Here is a 20,349-nt window from a genome sequence, read left to right as displayed (position 1 = left end):
TTCCGTCTTCTGCCATGACAATGACTAAACGAAAAGCTGGATAAAAACAGAGACAGACACAGCAATGGCATGGGCCTGAACTTAACGGCTATTCTACTGAACTCTGTTAAATAATCAACCTATTTAAACGGCAGCGGAAATACGAATTGTAAATCAGAAACGAAAACTTTAAACCGAAACGATAAAACCTGACAAACATGGTTGGCGCTGGTTCTCCATTTCTTTAATGCTTCTTCTGATTGACAACGGTTCTTCAATAAAAAATAGGGTCTTGATTTAGACGTTCATGGCTCGTACTTTGCAAAATATGACCTCGACCTAATTTATTTCTAGGTTAACCTGCCCAAAACTTTGGGCCACGCAAAAACTAAATATACCACGCCTACTACCCTTATATTTAAAAGCCCAAAGAAATAAATATCTGGCCCACAAAAAAAGACTTGAATATGGTCCAAAACAAAAAGAAAATTTTATCAGACACTCAGACCTTTGTTCACGTTGCTAATGGTCAAAAAGAAATTGAATTCTTCCAAAAAGAATTTCAACTTCAACCTAATCTACAATTTCAACCAAAAGGATAAACTGGAATCTTCTTCTTCGTGACACTCAAGCCTTTTTTTTGTTTCTGATACGAAGCAAATCGACGGCGGCGCTAGGGTTAGCGGCGGCTGCCCTAGCAGAACCCTTAACAGGCGGCGACTTCTACTTCGTTTTTTCTAGCGGTGGGGATGCTAAAGACTTTCGGAACAGAACCTTTACTCAGATCGTCGGCACTGGGTATGGCAGAACCCTAGCCGGCGATTACCCTTCTGCAGTGACGCAACGAAACTGACCGGTGGCTACTGGGTACCGTAGCGGAACCCTAGCTCCGACTCTTGATGCGGCGGCGGCGAGCGGAACTGGATCAACGTGTTCTTCGTGCGATCCAAACCTAAGCTCTTGATACCACTTGTTAGGATTAAACGCACACACGAACTGAACACACACGCGAAAGCAATAACGAACATGAGGATTTAACGTGGTTCGGTCTAAACTGACATACGTCCACGAATGGCAACTAGGTATTTCTTTATTGAGTGATAAGGAATTACAAATACATATCGTTGTTTAAATAGAGACTAGTTTAGGTTTATAAATTATTGAACAAGAAATCTAAAGCGGGCCGGGCTTCGGTCTGGCCACCCTACACCCGTCTGCTCTTTGGACTTTAAATAATAAATCGGGCCTAAACAAAAGGCCTACGAAACCCAACAGTTCTAATAAAATACTCTATTAAGATGAAGTGATTGTGTTAGTGATGACCTTTTTTAATGATGTTTTGTATTTTCTTTTTATAATTATTTGTCATTCAGAGTTCTAAGTTCTAACAAATCAAATATGTTTCAATCAACATGAAATAATTAAGAGGGGTAAGTTAGTCATTTTGTACACTTATTCAGAAGTCCAAGTGTCCAACCAACCAAACAGGAGATGAGTCTACGCGAGGTGGCCTCTTAACCATTAAGAGGTAGTCTCTTAATGGTCATTAAGAGGTAGCCTCCTAACTCCTAAGCCTCTTAATGGCCATTAAGAGGCTACCAAACAGCCTTTAAACTATTTAACACTTACTGGCTCAGAGTCTATTAACCATTCAGACCTGTTACTGGTTAAGCACTTAATAGCTTAGCATTTGCCAAACAACCCCTTAGAGTGGATGAACTGTGTTTGTTTGACTGTAGTTCTTTTTTACTTGCCTTGGTGTTTGCTAATTGTTGTTGCTTTGATCTGGGTCTCTTTCACCGTATTCATTTCTACCCATTTCTTCAATACATTACTGTTAATGTAGGGCAAACTCACTTTATAGAAGCTCTTGCTTCTTAGTATTAAGTTAATGAAGCGTACTGTTTTATTCATAAGTACATAATAAAAGTGTGTATTTCATAAACAACAGTAATACAGAATATGCCACATTACTCTTAAACTTGCATCTGAATTTGGACAACTCTTGTTGAAATGGGTAGCTACAACCCTTCCATCCATTTTCTTAGAAGAAAGGAATCATGTTTAGCAAACCATCAATAAAATCATTGAGTGCACCCCCCACACTCATGTCTGTTTGATCATCGAATGGGAATGGTTCAAGAATATCTGTTGCTTTTAGCAGCTCTTCGATTGGAATCTCGGGTTTCGATCTCTCCAACAGGACAATATATGTATATGTTCGTGGATCAGCGGCATATGTCTGGAAAAGGATTGTACATTTAGCTTCAAAAGTCGAAGATGTGCATAAAGTATTTATCATTTATTTTTGGGTAATCATGACTCATGAGAACCCGTTAGGATTCACGGGCCCACCATTGCCCTTTTTATGCCGGGCGGGTAGCCTTCAAAGGGTTAAATGAGTGAAAGCCTGATTCTACCTAGGAATCATGCTCTTATCACCTAGTTACCCTATGAAGGTATAATAATAATTTTTTTTCTTTTTGTGATCATTAGGACCGTTAACAGAAATTTCCCGGGTCCACTAGTTATTGTTTAAGCTGCGCAGGTGGCCTTCAAGGGGTTAAACAGTTAAACGTAGCTAAGACCTCTTCTAGAGAGAATCATAATAAGGAGCTTGCCACTGCACTACCCCTTGAAAACTATAAAAGTCTTTTATCTTTAAGGTGGTCACATACCTGATCAACATGCAGTTTCCTTACAAATGCTTTGAATATCCTAAAATTCTTCTTTTCTAGTAACTCATCTCCTAATCTAAGGAAAGTTAAAGCTTCCATTTTTAGCTTTGGTGGTCCATTTTTGCTCACACCATTTGGCCTGACATTTAGTAGAATTTGATTATAACCATCGCGATCATATCTTTCAAGTGCGTTTTCACCTGCCATAAGAACTTCCCTTTTGACCGCGCTAAATACCTGTTTTTGTACATTTGAAACACCATATGTTGTTTGTTGTTACCAAGGTTTCATATGGAAAGTATTTTTTTCAACTAAACCTGTTGGACAAGTTCTTGAGGTCCACTTTTTGTAGCTGCATCTTGATCAGAGTTCCTCATTTCTAAACAAGTGAAATTGAAAGCACCATAATGCCTAGAAAGCATGCGTGTAATCGGGCGATAACCATCGCGATCGTTTAAATTATAGTATCCCGCGGTTAGCTCGGCAGCATGAGTATCATCTTTATACCACCAATGGATACCTGATATCTGCACCATTTCAACCCGAACCCATTTTAAGTAGAACCAGTTTTGACCAAAATACCACGGCTAAAATGTATGATCTTTGCATTTTATCTAAACTCTTATTACCTTGCAAGCTAACTTCACTTTACAACCCAAGAAAGCTTTGTTGGCTTCATCCAAGATCTGATCACCATGGACTATCAGCTTGCTTGAATACCAAGTCAAGAAAAACTTTCCCTTATCACTCAAGTAACCTTTTGACCCAAAGAAACCTGTTGCATTTGGATTATCATTGTATTCTCCAGCATCATCAGGCAATCCCCATTCCGGGTGTCCAGCATTCATTGCAGCCTCTTCGAAATCGGCTTTCAGATATTTGTCGTAACACTAAGAATTATCGTTGTTTATGCTAATAATCCGATCAAAAAAATCTAATTTCAACAGATGCGATATTAAATAATTTAAATCAGAATCATGTCGGGTTGATGGATTGTGAGTTGGTAGGTTGAATTGTTTAACCCGAACACGACCCATATTTTTATTCGTCTAAAAACATTAACCCAACCCTAACCCATGTTGCATAACCCACACACAACCCGTCTAACTCATTTAACCAAACGTGTCAAATGGGCTGGCGGGTAATGATCAAGTTGTAAACATGCGGATCAAGTTAGTGGGTTGTAAAAATCGGGATAGGCAGGTAGGTTAGGTCGACGTGCTTAACTAAACAAGTTGGCGGGCCAACTTTTTTTTTTTTAACAAAAAGGGATTAAAATGGTAAAACCTAATATGACCCATTTTTTAAATGGGTTAGATGTGCCAACCGAAAAGCTGATTATCTTCATGTCATGTTCAGGTCGTGTGGGGAATTGCCACCCATAGTTTGGATGTGCTTATACTCGTTTATGTTGTATATTCAGATAATCAGACATTGGAACGTTTTTAAAATCATAATAAATTACGCAAATAATACATAAAATGATTTAAAAAAAAAGGATACATTTTACGAAAAAAAATGTAGACTAGATTGTAAAATAAAAGCCAAGATGTACCAGTTATTAGATAGTCAGTTTCAAAACGCAAATCCAAATATTGTCTAAACCCCTCACCTGAAATTCACCTATACCGGGGAAAACCCAGCCTTGGTTTTGCGGGTATGACAGGTACCTAAGCTCGCCTGCTGGACTGAGCCCGACCTCAATATCCATAAACAGTTCCGCATCCAAAAATTCAGTCATGCTCTCTCTAAAGCTCTTCATGTAGTCACTGTATAACTGCAAAGTTTTGACCATTTGGTACAAGTGAAGTTCAGTCAACACAAAACACTTTTATTTAACCCGTTTGAACAAAACACGACCCGGATCATATTACTCAGGGCCTAACCTCAATAGTGGTACGACCACCAAAAAGCGGTAGATTATCCACACCGATAGTGAGATACTCGATGTTACGGGTCCCGGTTCTATTGGTATAAAATATATCTGGGTCGGTTTCTCCCATGTCTCGAACCCATTGCGGGATTGGAATGATGACAATGTCCCCAATGTTCCCACCACATTGATGAAAAGACATCACAACTTGCAGTTTCAGCTTACAGTCTTGAACCAGTTGGAACAGTGTCTTGTAAGCACTCCAATCATACTCTTTTGGTCCTTTGGATTCCACTATCCCCCACCAGACGTCACACATCACCCCGTCCACACCTGCGCTGTGTAACTGCTTTAACTGCTTCTCTAGCCCGGCTTTGTCTTTGAGGGTGTTGTCGTTTGTGATGATATCCAACTATATATGCATACATACGTATCATATCATATTATATCACGTCATATATATCATATAATGTCACATCATATCATATCATTTATAGTTTCATTTACATTTGTTTATTACTAACAATAGTTTAGAACCCATTTAATTAAAAGACTTTAAAACTCTATATGTTTTCGTTTATGTTTGTGCTTGCTTATCTTCATTTAGAATATTAATTAACGAACACAAACATGCTCATTTAATTTTTTAACAAGCGAACAAGGAAAAGAAATTCCTTCAGCAGATTAAGTGTTCATGTTCATTTAGTTAAAGTTAAATGAACGAACATGGACAAGACTAGTTCGTGTCTTTCAACTTGTTTATAGCGGTAAGAGTAGTGGCATTACCTGAAGCATAACATAGATTGGAACATAGTTTGCCATTATATCATCTTTCAACGGGGTTGATGCCTGCATTTCGGAAAAGTGTGTGCGATGAGTGTATGCCACTACTAGCTAGTTTTAGTTTCCTAAGGGTGGGTTCTTTGCCTTTTATAAAGTAAAATAATATTATTAAACTGATCATTGTTCTTATAAAACATATAAAACCAATAACTGTAATGAGCAAGCAGGACAATGCATGTTTTGTTCTAAACTTTTTATTTGAAATTATAGGAGAAAGTAGGGCTTTCAAAACATGTTAGATACGACACAATAAGGCACGATGACCGGTGATACCAAACACGAACAGGACACGATAACCAATCATGCCATTTTTTTTCAAGCATGAACACGAACCTGTTTAGTAACAGGTTAACATGTTAAGACCTACTAAGAGGCTTTTTTAAAGACACAATGAATTATACATGTAAATGAAATAAAAAGCTTCAAAATGAGCATAAAAGTTTCAATTAATACATTATCCAAAACAAAAAACCACATATCTTTAACATATTTCAAATAAAAAACCATATAAAGTGAATCATATTAGCATCAATTAAAAGTATAATACCGGGTTCTAATGGGTTGTAGTGAAACACGTATGTAACTATGACTTTATGTTTATAACTTTAGGAGTGTATATTATTATCTTTAATTAAAAATCTAAACATGTTACTAGCAAATTAACATGTCTTTAGCTGTTAGTACACGAATTTAGACATGTCGGTCTTAAAAAAAAGGACCTATTTAAGACATAAAACATTTTAAGCTCAAACCCAAACCTGTTAAAACCCGTGTCATGTTAACATTCTTAAGAGAAAGTATGAACTTGGCTGTTGCTCCAACATCAATAAATGTAATAGGTGCGGGAAGTAAGTGACAAGGGTGTAAGACTAGCGCTGACGCCTGTGTTTTAACCAAACAAACACTGTCGGAGGCGTCCGTGTTATTTAAAAATGGGCATTTCCGACACATGACATGATTTTATTAAACCTAGCTAAGACATGTCCTATGGTAAAACATGGGTGTCGTCGCCCATGTTTGAAGGTACATTTTATGAGAACGACAAGCATAGTAATATTTCAAAGGGAAAAGGTGGTTGAAGGGATATTTTATAATTTTCTAACAAACCATTTTTTTTACAAAAATAAATGACAATTTCATATGTACTCTTACAAATATTGAAATATCATATATACCCACGCAAAATTACAAATATCATATATGCTCTTACAAAGTTGTTAATATATCATATATACTCAGTCCATTAAAAAAATTTAACAAATGACCGTATTACCCTGCTTTAATTATATCCAATAAATGTTTCACAGTGTATGCCACTCGATGCGTAACTTTCGAAGGGTTTGCAATTTAGATAGAACCGAGAGACGATTTGGTTGTCATCAAAGATGAGAAAATGTTGATCAAAATTAAAATAATATATAACATAATTATAAACATATTATGTAACGGAAATGGTTAGAATGGTCTATTTGTTAAAAAAATGGGCATATATGAAAGTTAAAATTTCATATACATAAGGGGCAAACAGTCATTTATTTAATTGTTATTAACAAGAGTATATATGATATTTTAACTATTTTGTAAGGTCATATATGATATTTAAAGTTTTGTTTGTGTATATATGATACTAGCTTTCGAGCCCGTGCCACACACGAGATGATTGATGATTGGGTAAAAGTTAGTTATTATTATTATATATTAATTAGTTATATTTAGGTAAATAATTGAATGAACATTGGTACTTCAAGCATTGTTATGTGTTTTCAGGACATTGAAAGTTAAGGAGCTTAAACGAGCTAATTCAGAGCCATCCAGATGAAGATTAAGCAAGCCTCGAGAAGATGAAAACATGGGGAAACATATATGGATGGTTAAGAAGGATTCATGAAAGGATTGGACGAGAAACCTGAAGCCGAAGCAAAAACTGAACAAGACGGGTTACCAGGAAAGTGTCTTTTAGTAAAACGGGGATATCTCGGCCTAGAAAATGAGTTACGGAATCCATAATTTATGAATTTCGGGTTTCTCGATGAGACAAATCTGAATATGAGGTTAGTTAACTTCGCGCGACGCGAAGAAAGGGTGAAAACACCTTTGCGCGACGCGAACTGACATAAAACTGAAAAAAGTTAGGGTTAATCACTATATAAACCCATTTAAACCCCCATTCGTCATACCACTAATTCCAGAGGCTGAAGAGACATCCTAGGGCGACTTGCAACCATCCCGAAACTTCCGGTTCCATCATTGATCGTATGTTCATCAAGATAAGTGTTTTAATCGATATGTCGATGCTTGGCTATGTTCTCGTGTTCATTCTAGGCTAGGGTTTGTGTAATTTCACTTATGAATAGATTCAGTATGCTTAAAGATTAAGAGTTTGATTAAGTTTATGATTTAATCTTGCTTGTTTATTGCTTTGATTTTTTAAACAATTTATGTCATTGATTATTATTTGTTGCATCACTTGTTTGGTTGTGTTCATCAACACTTAGGGTTAGGCTCTCGTGTCATTGAACTAGTAATCATCGGTCTTTGCAATTTAATTGGTTTTCATAACATAAATTGGTAATTGGGTAGGCTAAGTCTATTGTGTCAACAATTCGGTTAGGGTATCGTTTGTCATCACAATCAAACTATTAGGTCTAGCAATTAATGCACAATCAAATCGGTTGAATCTGTAATTAAGTTGAATATCACATTACCCGAACCTAGAATGAATACTTTTCATTAATATTGTTTACAAATCGTTTTTAAAGTAATCGTTTAGTTTTAATTATTTTTTTTTTCTGAAAACCGCTTGATATCGATTGCCCTCCTTAGTTTAGTAATACTAAATTATCACTTTCCTTGAGTTCCTGTGGAGACGACCTTACTTACCCGTACTAGTTTATAGGTATTTAAGTCTTTAATTAATTGTTTTTGAGTAGACCGCGACAGCATACCTCAAAATGGCGTCGTTGCCGGGGACTCAACGCGCTTAGTGCTAGTTTAGTTTAGTTTAAATTAGTGTAATTTAGTTCAATTTTAGTTTATTTTCTTTTCTTCATTGATTTTACGCGGGTTGTGCTTGTTTGGTGTGTGCAGTTAATCTTTTAGGTTGATGCATACGAGATTTTCGTGAGATAAAGGGGTGTTGGAGTTTGATCCTGAAATTGAGAAAGCCGCGAGAAGAAACCGAGCAAATCAAAGAAAGGGTGAGTCCTCAAGGCCGAAAGAAGAAGACATGAACCATCAAGAGAATAACCCATACCCAATCCCATCGGTGTTTCAACCCGACAATCTTAACCCACTGCATGATCAATAACAACCCGTTCAACAACACAATCCACAAAATCCTCCACTCCATGACTTACCACCACTCAACCAACACATTAACCAAAACCAAAACCGTAGAGCCCCGAAACAGTACCACATGAGACATGATTGTTCCATAAGGTTTGAACCTCCAAATAATCTGGTCGATTTTGAGTTCGAAAGAGTAGCTAATCGGCGGAGGTTGTTCGATGAATTTGATGAGTTTGAGGATGAAGAAGAGATGGAGGATACTCAAGGGATTCGATATTATAGAAGACAACAACACCCCCCGAAACCGAACACCCGAGCTCGTTCAACAACCAAGAAACCGTCAAGCCCAAAGAAGACAAGAGATTCCCGAGCCACAATTTCCCGAGTATGAGTTTGATGATGGGGTCCCAAGGGCATTCATTCCACCGCCTGTTCGGGGAGTTCAAAGCCACTTCATTCCACAAGTGGCCACAAACCCGCTTCCCATTGTCATCCCGGTTGGAGAAGGAAGAACATTTTCGGTGAGATAAAGCAACCAGACCGGGATGCCTACTTTTCATGGGAAGGAAACTGAAGAGCCGTACTTGCACTTGAGCGAGTTTAATGCCATTTTCGCCACCATCTCAAGTCAAGGGTTCACTGCCGATGAAGTCAAGCTCGTGGTTTTTCAGTTGAGTCTCAAAGATCTAGCGAAGCAGTGGTTCTTATCTTTACCGTCAGCAAGTATTTACATGTGGCAAGATCTGGCTCAGCAGTTTTTAGATGAGTATTATACACCACAAGAACGTCCGAGGCCCGAACTTTGATAAAAAAAATTTCAGCAAGGGTCAGGCGAAACATTCCATGAAGCTTTCACGAGATTCAAGAGGTTACTGAGGACCTGCCCTCATCATGGGATAGCATTGTGGGAGTTGATTAAGGCGTTTCATGATGGGTTATCGAGTGATAATGTGCGTGATCTTCAGTCGACCACAAATGGGTTGTTTTTACGAATGATGAAAATGAAGATTGGCAACACTTAGAGCGTCATGCAATGAACTAGAAAAGACAAGCTCAGTCAAACCGCATGGTTAAAAGAGCGGTTGTGAAAGCTGTGGATAGTGGTGAGTTGGATGATCGTATGGCTAGGTTGGAGAGAAAGTTGGATCAATTGATGGGTGTGGGTACGAAAGAAAAGGGCAAGTCGGGAAAAGCTTATCCCGTGTGTGAAGGTTGTGGAGGAATAGGCCATGTGGTGGCAAGTTGTGGAGTTGTAATGGAAGACGAAGAAGAGGAAGAAGAGGAGGTGAATTTTGTTCAGGGTGAGAAAAGGTATAATAAAATGGGAATATGAATTCAAACACCTATCACCCGGGCCTCCGAAATCACCCCAACTTCAGTTATGGAAACCCGAACACGCAACAAAACCCGAACTTTTAAGGTAATTCCCAAAAAGCAGGTTATCAGTCAAATCAGCGTCAATATGGGAATGAGAGGGGTAACGGTCAAAGTGGGTACAATCAAAAGGAGTCGGGGGGTTACAATAAGGGTTATCAGAAGAGTTATCAGCAGAGTCAGCAAAGTCAAGGGGCGGCTCAAGGTCAAGGAAGTTTTTCGGGTAACAAGGAAGAGTCGATTAAGGATGTGATAGACTTTCTGAAGCAGATGAAGACAGATCAGAAGGCTCAAAATAAAAGCGTGAATCAAAGATTAGAGCTCCAAGAGAAAGCCAACACTGCGAGGGACAAACAGGTGAGCCAGCTTGCTGAGGAAGTGGCTAGCTTGAAGAAAGATCCGAAGAAATTACCAAGTGATACCTTGAAGAACCCGAGCCATCATAGTAGCAGTTTATCAAATGGTAAAAACGTACACGTGAGTGCAATCGCCATTGAAGATCATGGGGTGAATGACACGGTTGAAGAATTTGAAACAGGGGCACCACTTATTCCCATTCAGATTGGCGATTTCAAGACCACCAAGGTGTTAGTTGATTATGGTGCAAGTGCAAGTGCTCTACCTGGGAGTGTTTATGACCGTTTTGAGTTTGGACCTTTACAAGAAGTTGACACCACATTGGTGTTGGCTGATTTCACTCGAAGATGGCCCCGAGGGAAGTTGGTTGGAGGTGCAGTAAAGGTTGGTGATTTTTACTATCCTGAAGATTTTCTTGTTCTTGATTATACACCTGTAGAGAATGAAGAAGAGCCGAGAGTGATATTGGGGAGACCGTTTTTGGCAACATCAAATGCTTAACTCGATTTCCGAGATGGAACAGTGTGTATGACCTTTGGTAACCGTAAGTTAGTTTTGCATATCTTTTCAAATTCTTTTGATTATTCTTGTAAAAATAAATCTTCTAGGTCAGGTGCTACTAACAGGTGTTTTCCTCATGTAAGTGAGGATGACACCATAGAAGAAAGTTTTATGTTTGATAGGTCGAAGCGGGAGAGATAAAAAGAGGAGCTGAATTCGATAGAGATTCATGTTGGAGAAATGGCGATTTCATGTGATGAAATCAAGAATGCGAGGGAAAAAGTGTTTAATAATGGGGCTGGAAAAACAAGCAAGAAGAAACCGCCTAAGAAGGGGAAGGCAAAGAAGCCATCGGGGTTTGAAAATGAACAAAGAATGTTGGCATGCTTGGGCCAAGGTGGAGTGTCATGGACAGTATACCACTATGTTGGAGAAGTAAAAAGAGTGAGTTGGAGGAAGGTAAGTACTCCATTCGGCCACCATAACCAAGAAATCAGGTAACAGTCCGGCTGAAGACCTTAACAAAAACTTAGCGCTAACCGGGAGGCAACTCGGCCTTGTATTTAGGTACGTGTATATTTTTTTTGTAGTTAAACTTTGTGGGTGTAGTTCACTATAAATCCTCACGAGATCATACTCGTTCACCCGGGCTACCGGGGGGTTTAAAGGGCTTGTTGCATACGCTAAATGCAATCGTGATTCCTACGAAAGTGAGTTAGGTCTTTTAACATTTTTACTCGTTTAACAAATTCGGTTATGAAGTTAATTAATATTGATTGGTAATTTAAAATGAATGATTTTTGCAAACGGTTTAAAAGACCTATATTTTTAGCATTTATTATGAGAGTTTGTAGATTTTGTTTTGAGAGTTGGAGAGGTAGAGCATCACTGAGGGCACGAGAGTTGCATATGAAAGTTATATTTTTTTATCAGGTGATTCGTTTTCATAATCTTCTTTGTTTTTCTAGTTTTTGTGTAAAAGTGTAATTGTATTTGTGTATAATTAGTAATAATGATCATCACATTAGGCCCGGTTTTTAAAATTGTCAGAGTGAATTTTAACCCCGTCCCTATTTTAGATGTCATATTTTTTGACATTGAGGACAATGTTTGCCTCAAGTGTGGGGATGAGGGAGAAATTGAAAATTTTAAAAAGTCTTAATGTTCCTTGAATCAAGATTTTTGCACAATAAATGGAAAATGATAGAAAAATCGGGGGTTATTTTTCAAAATTATTATACAATATGAGATAATAAAAACGGGAACACACTTAATATGGGATTTGTTGGTAGACTTAGCCTTGAGAATGAAAGGATAATTTGGTTGTAGACTTAATTAAACTTTAAAATGCTTGATTTTTAGTGGAAAACACCTTCAGGTTTTGTTTGTTTAGGCCTGTGTAAGGACTGGAATGAAATATTAGGCCATACTCAAGCCTTTTATTAGATTTGATCACCAAAAATATATTTTAATATGAATAGTTATTGTACAATGGTTGGATAGGCTTAACATTAGAATATGCTAGATGTCTTTTTATAACATAAATGAAAATACTGCTAATTAAGTGGTTACCACTTCATAGGCGTGTGGTTTTATAACCTTAAATCCTGTATTGATGGCATGCTTCGGGGTGCGGAGACCATGGGTTAGTATGCGGTTTATCATCTGGGTATGCGTAAATCCTAAGTGGATTTATGTATATTAAAAAAAAAGCTTAAAAAGAGCAAACCCGCAGTTTATTTGCCAATTATAAGTCATTAAACATGATCACAAAAAGTGCTTTAAAAGTACAAATTCACTACTGACTTGATCATACATGCTGTTAGCCATATGGGGTCCCCGTGCTCGCGTCTCATTACCATTAAGAAACGGACCACACGAGACACGTCATATGTAAGCCCTACAATTGAATTCATTCCTACTCACCTATGGTGATGGACTTTAGGGTATTGCTTAATAACGGGGGTATGTCATGTAGTAGGGACTATTTGCTAGATGGTTACTTAATTGCATCTTAGTCGTATCTAATGGCCATTCTGGTAGACTTTGATGCTTAAGTTTAGGTGTTGGTTCGATAAAAATATCCATGATTGTCTTAGCTGTTACATACGGGCTTAAATTGTACAAATGTGCAAAATTTTGATTGTCTAATTTTAAGGTTTAAGTCAAATTGGGGTGGTCTGGATAGGTAAAACTATAATGAAGCATGGTAAGGCGGTTTCAAGGCTTTAAAGTATGGGCTCCATTTTAATCATATAAATTAATAAAACTGCCACACCTTATTTTTCCCAGTAAGTATTGAGGCATGGGTTCAAGTGGACAACAATATCGGCAGTCGCGGTTTTTGGGTTTTTTGTGCTTAATTAAGATAACTGAAAAGCATTTTGTAAAAATGATCTCTGATTATGATTCCATTGCAAAGTCTTTTTCGGGACGAAAAAGGATAAGTGTGGGGATGTGATGGTTGGGTAAAAGTTAGTTATTATTATATATTAATTAGTTATATTTAGGTAAATAATTGAATGAACATTGGTACTTCAAGCATTGTTATGCGTTTTCAGGACATTGGAAGTTAAGGAGCTTAAACGAGCTAATTCAGAGCCATCCAGATGAAGATTAAGCAAGCCTTGAGAAGATGAAAGCATGGGGAAACATATATGGATGGTTAAGAAGGATTCGTGAAAGGATTAGATGAGAAACCTGAAGCCGAAGCGAAAACTGAACAAGACGGGTTACCAGAAAAGTGTATTTTAGTAAAACGGGCATATCTCGGCCTAGAAAATGAGTTACGGAATCCATAATATATGAATTTTGGGTTCTCAAAAAGAAAAATCTGAATATGAGGCTAGTTAACTTCGCGCGACGCAAAGAAAGGGTGAAAACAGCTTCGCACGACGCGAACCGACATAAAACCAAAAAAAGTTAGGGTTAATCACTATATAAACCCATTTAAACCCCCATTTATCATACCACTAATTCCAGAGGCTGAAGAGACATCCTAGGACGACTTGCAACCATCCCAAAGCTTCGGGTTCCATCATTGATCGTATGTTCATCAAGATAAGTGTTTTAATCGATATGTCGATGCTTGGCTAAGTTCCCGTGTTCATTCTAGGCTAGGGTTTGTGTAATTTAACTTATGACCAGATTCAATGTGCTTAAAGCTTAAGAGTTTGATTAAGTTTATGATTTGATCTTGCTTGTTTATTGCTTTGATTGTTTAAACAATTTATATCGTTGATTATTATTTGTTGCATCACTTGTTTGGTTGTGTTCATCAATACTTAGGGTTAGGCTCTTGTGTCATTGAACTAGTAATCATCGGTCTTTGCAATTTAATTGGTTTTCATAACATAAATTGGTAATTGGGTAGGCTAAGTTCTATTGTGTCAACAATTCGGTTAGGGTATCGTTTGTCATCACAATCAAACTATTAAGTCTAGCAATTACTGCGCAATCAAGTCAGTTGAATATGTAATTAAGTTGAATATCACATTACCCGAACCTAGAATGAATACTTTTCATTAGTTTAGTTTTAATTAATTTTTTTTTCTAAAAACCGCTTGACACCGATTGTCCGCCTTAGTTTAATAATAATTAGTTTAGTAATATTAAATTAGCACTTTCCGTAAGTTCCTGTGGAGACGACCTTACTTACCCATACTAGTTTATAGGTATTTAAGTCTTTAATTAATTGTTTTTGAGAAGACCGCGACAGCCTACATCAATGATCGAAATTATAAAATTATATGTAAAACAAATAATTGCATATGCATATGACAAAATGTATTACATTTATGTTTTGTATCTATACTATGTGTATATAAATTAATTTTATTTATATCATAAAATAATTTTTTAAATTAACTTAATAAAAAAATGCTCGTGCATTAAAGTACTCGAGAACGCTCTTTTTATTGAAAAATTCATTCTCAGTGTCATATATGTAGAATTAAAAGAATTTTGGCTATTAACCAGTTTCGGGAATAAGACTTCTCATACAATAGTAATTCTAACCACTCAGCCTAAATAAAGAATAAGTGTTACCTTTATTGATATATTTATCAGTTTACCACCAATCGAAGGAAATGAGAGCATTAAATTGTAACTACTAATGTTTTTCAAGAACTATGTTTAACTGAGATACATCATGTAATTGATTTTGATAAGTTTCAGGGAGCTTTTTGACTTTATCATAACAACAATATAAAAAATAGCATGTTAACTCATTCAATTTTGTGAAAATTTTGCTTCATTTGAACATAGTTTTGCATTACATGTTTCTCATACAACGTCCTGATCATCATCGAAGGAAAAGTTAATGCTTACACAAGTATTTCAAATATGATAAAAGTTAGAAGCATTAATAGGTTTGGGGCGGCATCTCGAATGTGTTCGCAATCTTTTTCTTAAATTTTAATAGTCAAGAGAAAAATAGTCAATTTGCCAAATCTCAAACCTTTTGATTATTTTCAAAAATGCCCTTGAAAATAATTTTGAAACCCGAGTCATGTTTAAAATTCTAACTTTCATCCTTTTGACATTTTCAAGTCAATGCTTTGAACCCGTAACAAATTTGATGATAAATCTATTTTCATTCTTAAACTTTTAAAAATACTCGGATTTCTCATTTTTGACCTGTAACAGATTTTGATCTAAATATAATTAACTTGTACCAAACAATCTATTTACCAACTTTTGATACATAAAAATCAAATTTATGTTCCACGAAAAATGTGAAACAATCCTTGTTAAAAAAAACTAAGAAATTAAATATAATAAAATTTGTTATGTCTGAAAGTGATTGGTATATACTATCCTTACATTTTAACATATATAGTTTATTGAATTAATCGAAAAATAAATGGATAGATTTAAAGCATAGATTTATAATTTATAAATTTATATGACAATTTACAATAATAATAATAGATAAATTGATTGATTTTTAAAAAATGATCGACTTTTACGCATATATAACTTAATGATTAAAAAAATTACTTTATAAAATGAAAGCATATTCGAGTTTTTTTTTCTTACAATCTTCTACAATATATATAGTACAATATGTTAATAATAACATCTGAAATTATATTCTTTTCAATCTTTGACAATCACTGTTTGTTGTTAATTTTAGGATTTAACCAAGTATTTTGGAATATATAGTAAAATAATATGTTAATATTTATTATTATAAAAATGTATAGATATAAGATAAATAGAGTGTAAAGGAAAGAGAATAATTATTAATCTATTAAATATATTAGGGTCTTAGCTTTGGAGGGAAAAGAATTTTGAGAATTAATCAAAAGATGACAAGTGTTCACAATTATTTTATTTTATTAGAATACTAGTTTTAGAGCTAGTGTCACACACGGGGTGATTCAAATTACAACATTACAAGTAAAACAAATAATTACATAACGTATATGAAAAATGTATTACATCTATGTTTGTATCTATAGCATGTGTACATAAATTGATTTTATTTATATCATAAAATGATTTTTTTTAAATGCACGTGCAAAAACATACCCGCGAACACTCTTTCTATTGAAAATTTAATTCTAAGTGTCATATATGTATAACCGAAAGAATCTTGGTCATCAATCAATTTCGGGAATAAGACTTCTCATGCAATAGTAATTTTAACCACTCAGCCTAAATGCAGAATGAGCGTTACCTTTATTTATATACTTATTAATTTACCATCTATCGAAGGAAAGTAGAACATTAAATTGTAACGACGGATGTTCTTCAAGAACTATATTTTTCTGAGCTACACCATGAAAAGTATTTTGATAAGTTTCAGGGGCTTTTCGACTTTGTCATAACGACAACATAAAAAATAATATGTTAACCCATTCAAGTTTGTGAATATTTTGCTTCATTTGAGCATAGTTTTCATGATATGCTTCCCATACAATATTCTGATCACTATTGAAGGAAAAGTTAATGCTTATACAAATATTTCAAATTTGATAAAAGTTAGAAACATTGATAGGTCTAGGGGTGGTATGTCGAACGTGTTCGCAATATTTTCTTAAATTTTAATAGTCGAGGGAAAAATAGTCAATTTACCAAATCCGGAACCTTTTGATTATTTCTAAAAATGCCATTGAAAATAAATTTGAAACTCGAATCATATTTAAAATTCTAACTTTCATCCGTTTGACATTTTCAAATCAATACTTTGAATCCGTAACAAATTTGACAATAAATCTATTTGCATTCTCAAACTTTTAAAAATACTTAGATTTCCCGTGTTTGACCCGTAACAAATTTTGATCTAAATGTAATTAACTTGTACCAAACAATCTATAATTTACCAACTTTTGACCCATAACCAAATTTAGGTTCCACAAAAAAATCGAAACAACCTTTGATAAAAAAACTAAAAAATTAAATATGATAAACTTTGTTATGTCTGAAAGTGATTGGTATATGTTATCCTTACAGTTTAACATATATATAGTTTACTAAATTTACTGAAAAATAAATGGATTTAAAGCATATATTTATAATTTATAAATTTATATGACAACAACAACAACAACAGATAGATTGATTTTAAAAAATGGATCGACTTTTAAACATATATGTATAATTTAATGATTAAAAATTTACGTTGTAAAATGAAAGCATATTTGAGTTTTGTTTTCTTTATAATTTTCTATAATATACATAGTATAATATGTTAATGATAACAATTTAAATTATATTCTTTTCAATCTTTGACAAACATGGTTTGTTGTTGATTTTTGGATTTTATCAAGTATTTTGAAATATATAGTAAAATATTATGTTAATATTTATTTTTATAAAAATGTATAAATATAATAGAGGTGTAATAAGAAAGTGAATAATTATTGATCAGGTGCCAATTAAGATTTTAGTTTTTGAGGGAAAAGAATTGTGAGAGTTAACCGAAAGATGACAAATGTTCACAATTATTTTACTTTATTAGAATAGGTAGATAAGTAGATAGATTTATAAAATTAATTCAAAAATAAAATATAAAATGTTATACGACGGAAGAGCTGAATAAGATATATAAAAATCATTAAAAAAAACCCTTAATCTTTTAAATCTTTTAAATTTCTGGTTTTCTAAAAGAGTTTTGAATGGATGTACTTTGTTAAAATGGGACCCTACGGAATACATATATATTTCATTTATTTATTATATTCACATATATATGCCTCACTTTTTAAGACCACTAAATCATGATAACATTGTTTGATCTCTCATTATCTTTCAAGCTTCTCCCATCTCAAAGTTTTTCTCTTTTTTTCATCTGGTTTATCACCACCCCAGTTGCAGTAATTGTTGTGCATTATGCTATATTTAATCATTTTAACCATGTAAAGAGAACAAATTCCATAAAGGCCATTGAAAGAGTAGTTTACCTTGGGTTCTTTAAAGGAAACATCTGTAGCTAAAGCATGAGGCTTGATGATTCTTTGAAACTGGAACCCCGGGCCTATTTCGAATCCGACTCCCAACAGCATGCAAGTGTTTGTGTATGCTCTTACAGTGCAATTCGAGTTGGCGGCATAATCGCGGCCTAGTCGGAAAGGCACCCACTTTTGGAAACACTATGCTTGCCATTGTCACACGTACTACGAATATTTAAACAGACGCGGAATTCATTGTATTTTTGTTAGTGTGGTATTTGATTAAATTAATGTTATGTGGCTGTGGGAATTCCTTTGGGATGCCTTATGAGGATCAATGAACATCAAGAATTATTGCTGCTCCCCTATCCTTTGCCTTTTTGTATGCATGCAAGCATTAACAATTTACACATGCCTAAAAATGAAACTTCAATTTATATTTGAGTTCAATAACAATAAATTTCTAAATAGTTTATATACATCTGAAAGGGACCGAAATAGTCATATGTCATTTTGACCACTCAAATTCCAAGACGAACCACATTTTCTCAAAAATGCATAAAATGGTTATCCAAAAACTAAACTTCACACCTGTGGGAACTTAAACTCAACAAAATCATGCCGCTTGCCACCTATGTAACTGTAAGAGTATGTGTTTCTTAATGGTTTATTATCATCAATAGTCGGTTGTTTCGCGCCTCATACAAGTAAATAAGTGATAAATCACTTATGTGTATTTATCCGGTGATTTCCCTATCACATTGTATGTGTGTAACTAGTGATCCTCTAGATCACCTAATATAAGTATGTTATGAATACACGTCACATAACATAACTATCAAGTATGATTAAATGATCGCACTACAAGAATCAAGAATATTAGCCTATCCCGACAACAAGAAGTTGTCGCTATATCCAACCCTATCCCGACAACATGTCGTCGGGATAGCAAATCATAAATTTTTTTAACTTGTCAAAACATGTGTCAATTGTTAATACGCTAGAGAATGTTTGACTAAACCAAACCTTTGACTTGACACTTCTCCTGACGACATGTTGTCGGGATAGAGTTTTTATATTTTATTTTTCCTTTTCTTTAAAATCATTGTAGGTTAAAAATAAATAATAAAAAATGAACTATCCATCCCGACGACTTGTTGTCGGGATAGAGTTTTTTAAATTTTATTTTTCCTTTTCATTAAATCATCGTAAATTAGAAATAAATAATAAAAAAACTAACAAGTCCCGACGACTTGTTGTCGGGATAGAATTTTTATATTATAATTTTCCTTTGCTTTAAATCATCTTAAATTAGAAATAAATAATAAAAAAAAAACTAACCAATCCCGACGACATGTTGTCGGGATAGAATTTTCATATTTTATTTTTCCTTTTCTTTAAATCATCTTAAATTAGAAATAAATTAATAAAAAATTAACTATCCAATCCTGACGACTTGGTGTCGGGATAGATTTTTTTATATTTTATTTTTTCTTTTCTTTAAATCATCTTAAATTAGAAATAAGTTAATAAAAAATTAAATATCCAATCCCGACGACTTGTTGTCGGGATAGATTTTTTCATATTTTATTTTTTCTTTTCTCTTAATCATCTTAAATTAGAAATAAATAATAAAAAATTAACTATCCAATCTCGACGACTTGTTGTCGGGATAGATTTTTTTATATTTTATTTTTTCTTTTCTTTTAATCATCTTAAAATTGGAAATAAATAATAAAAATTTAACTATCCAATCCCGACGACTTGTTGTCGGGATAGATTTTCTTATATGTAATTTTTTCTTTTCTCTAAATCATCTTAAATTAGAAATAAATAATAAAAATTAACTATCCAATCCCGACGATATGTTGTCGAGATAGATGTTTTATATTTTATTTCCCATCGGTATCTTGGATTTGTTCAAAACGTTTGAGGACATACATAATCTTAACATACATACATATATAGATGGTTAGATACATACATACATACATGGTTATATACATACATACATACATACACACATGGTTACATACATACATGGTTACATACATACATA

At 34.6% G+C, this 20,349-nt stretch overlaps 1 pseudogene across 1 annotated transcript; it reads right to left on the bottom strand.

The window, feature by feature from the left end:
• Positions 1-1,960: 1,960 nt before the first annotated feature.
• LOC143615731 (beta-amylase-like) lies at positions 1,961-18,670 on the bottom strand (annotated as a pseudogene). Its single transcript, XR_013150527.1, has 8 exons — positions 18,303-18,670; positions 5,317-5,379; positions 4,544-4,942; positions 4,270-4,434; positions 3,287-3,547; positions 2,975-3,184; positions 2,658-2,894; positions 1,961-2,221 (listed from the first exon to the last, which is right to left on the bottom strand). The product of XR_013150527.1 is annotated as a beta-amylase-like (transcript).
• Between the last annotated feature and the right edge of the window lie 1,679 nt (positions 18,671-20,349).

The sequence above is a fragment of the Bidens hawaiensis genome, unplaced genomic scaffold, assembly GCF_021521415.1.
Source record: "Bidens hawaiensis isolate Kalapana, Puna unplaced genomic scaffold, B.hawaiensis_p1.1 tig00044040_1, whole genome shotgun sequence".
Classification (NCBI taxonomy): domain Eukaryota; kingdom Viridiplantae; phylum Streptophyta; class Magnoliopsida; order Asterales; family Asteraceae; genus Bidens; species Bidens hawaiensis.
This window is presented reverse-complemented; position numbering and strand designations above follow the sequence as displayed.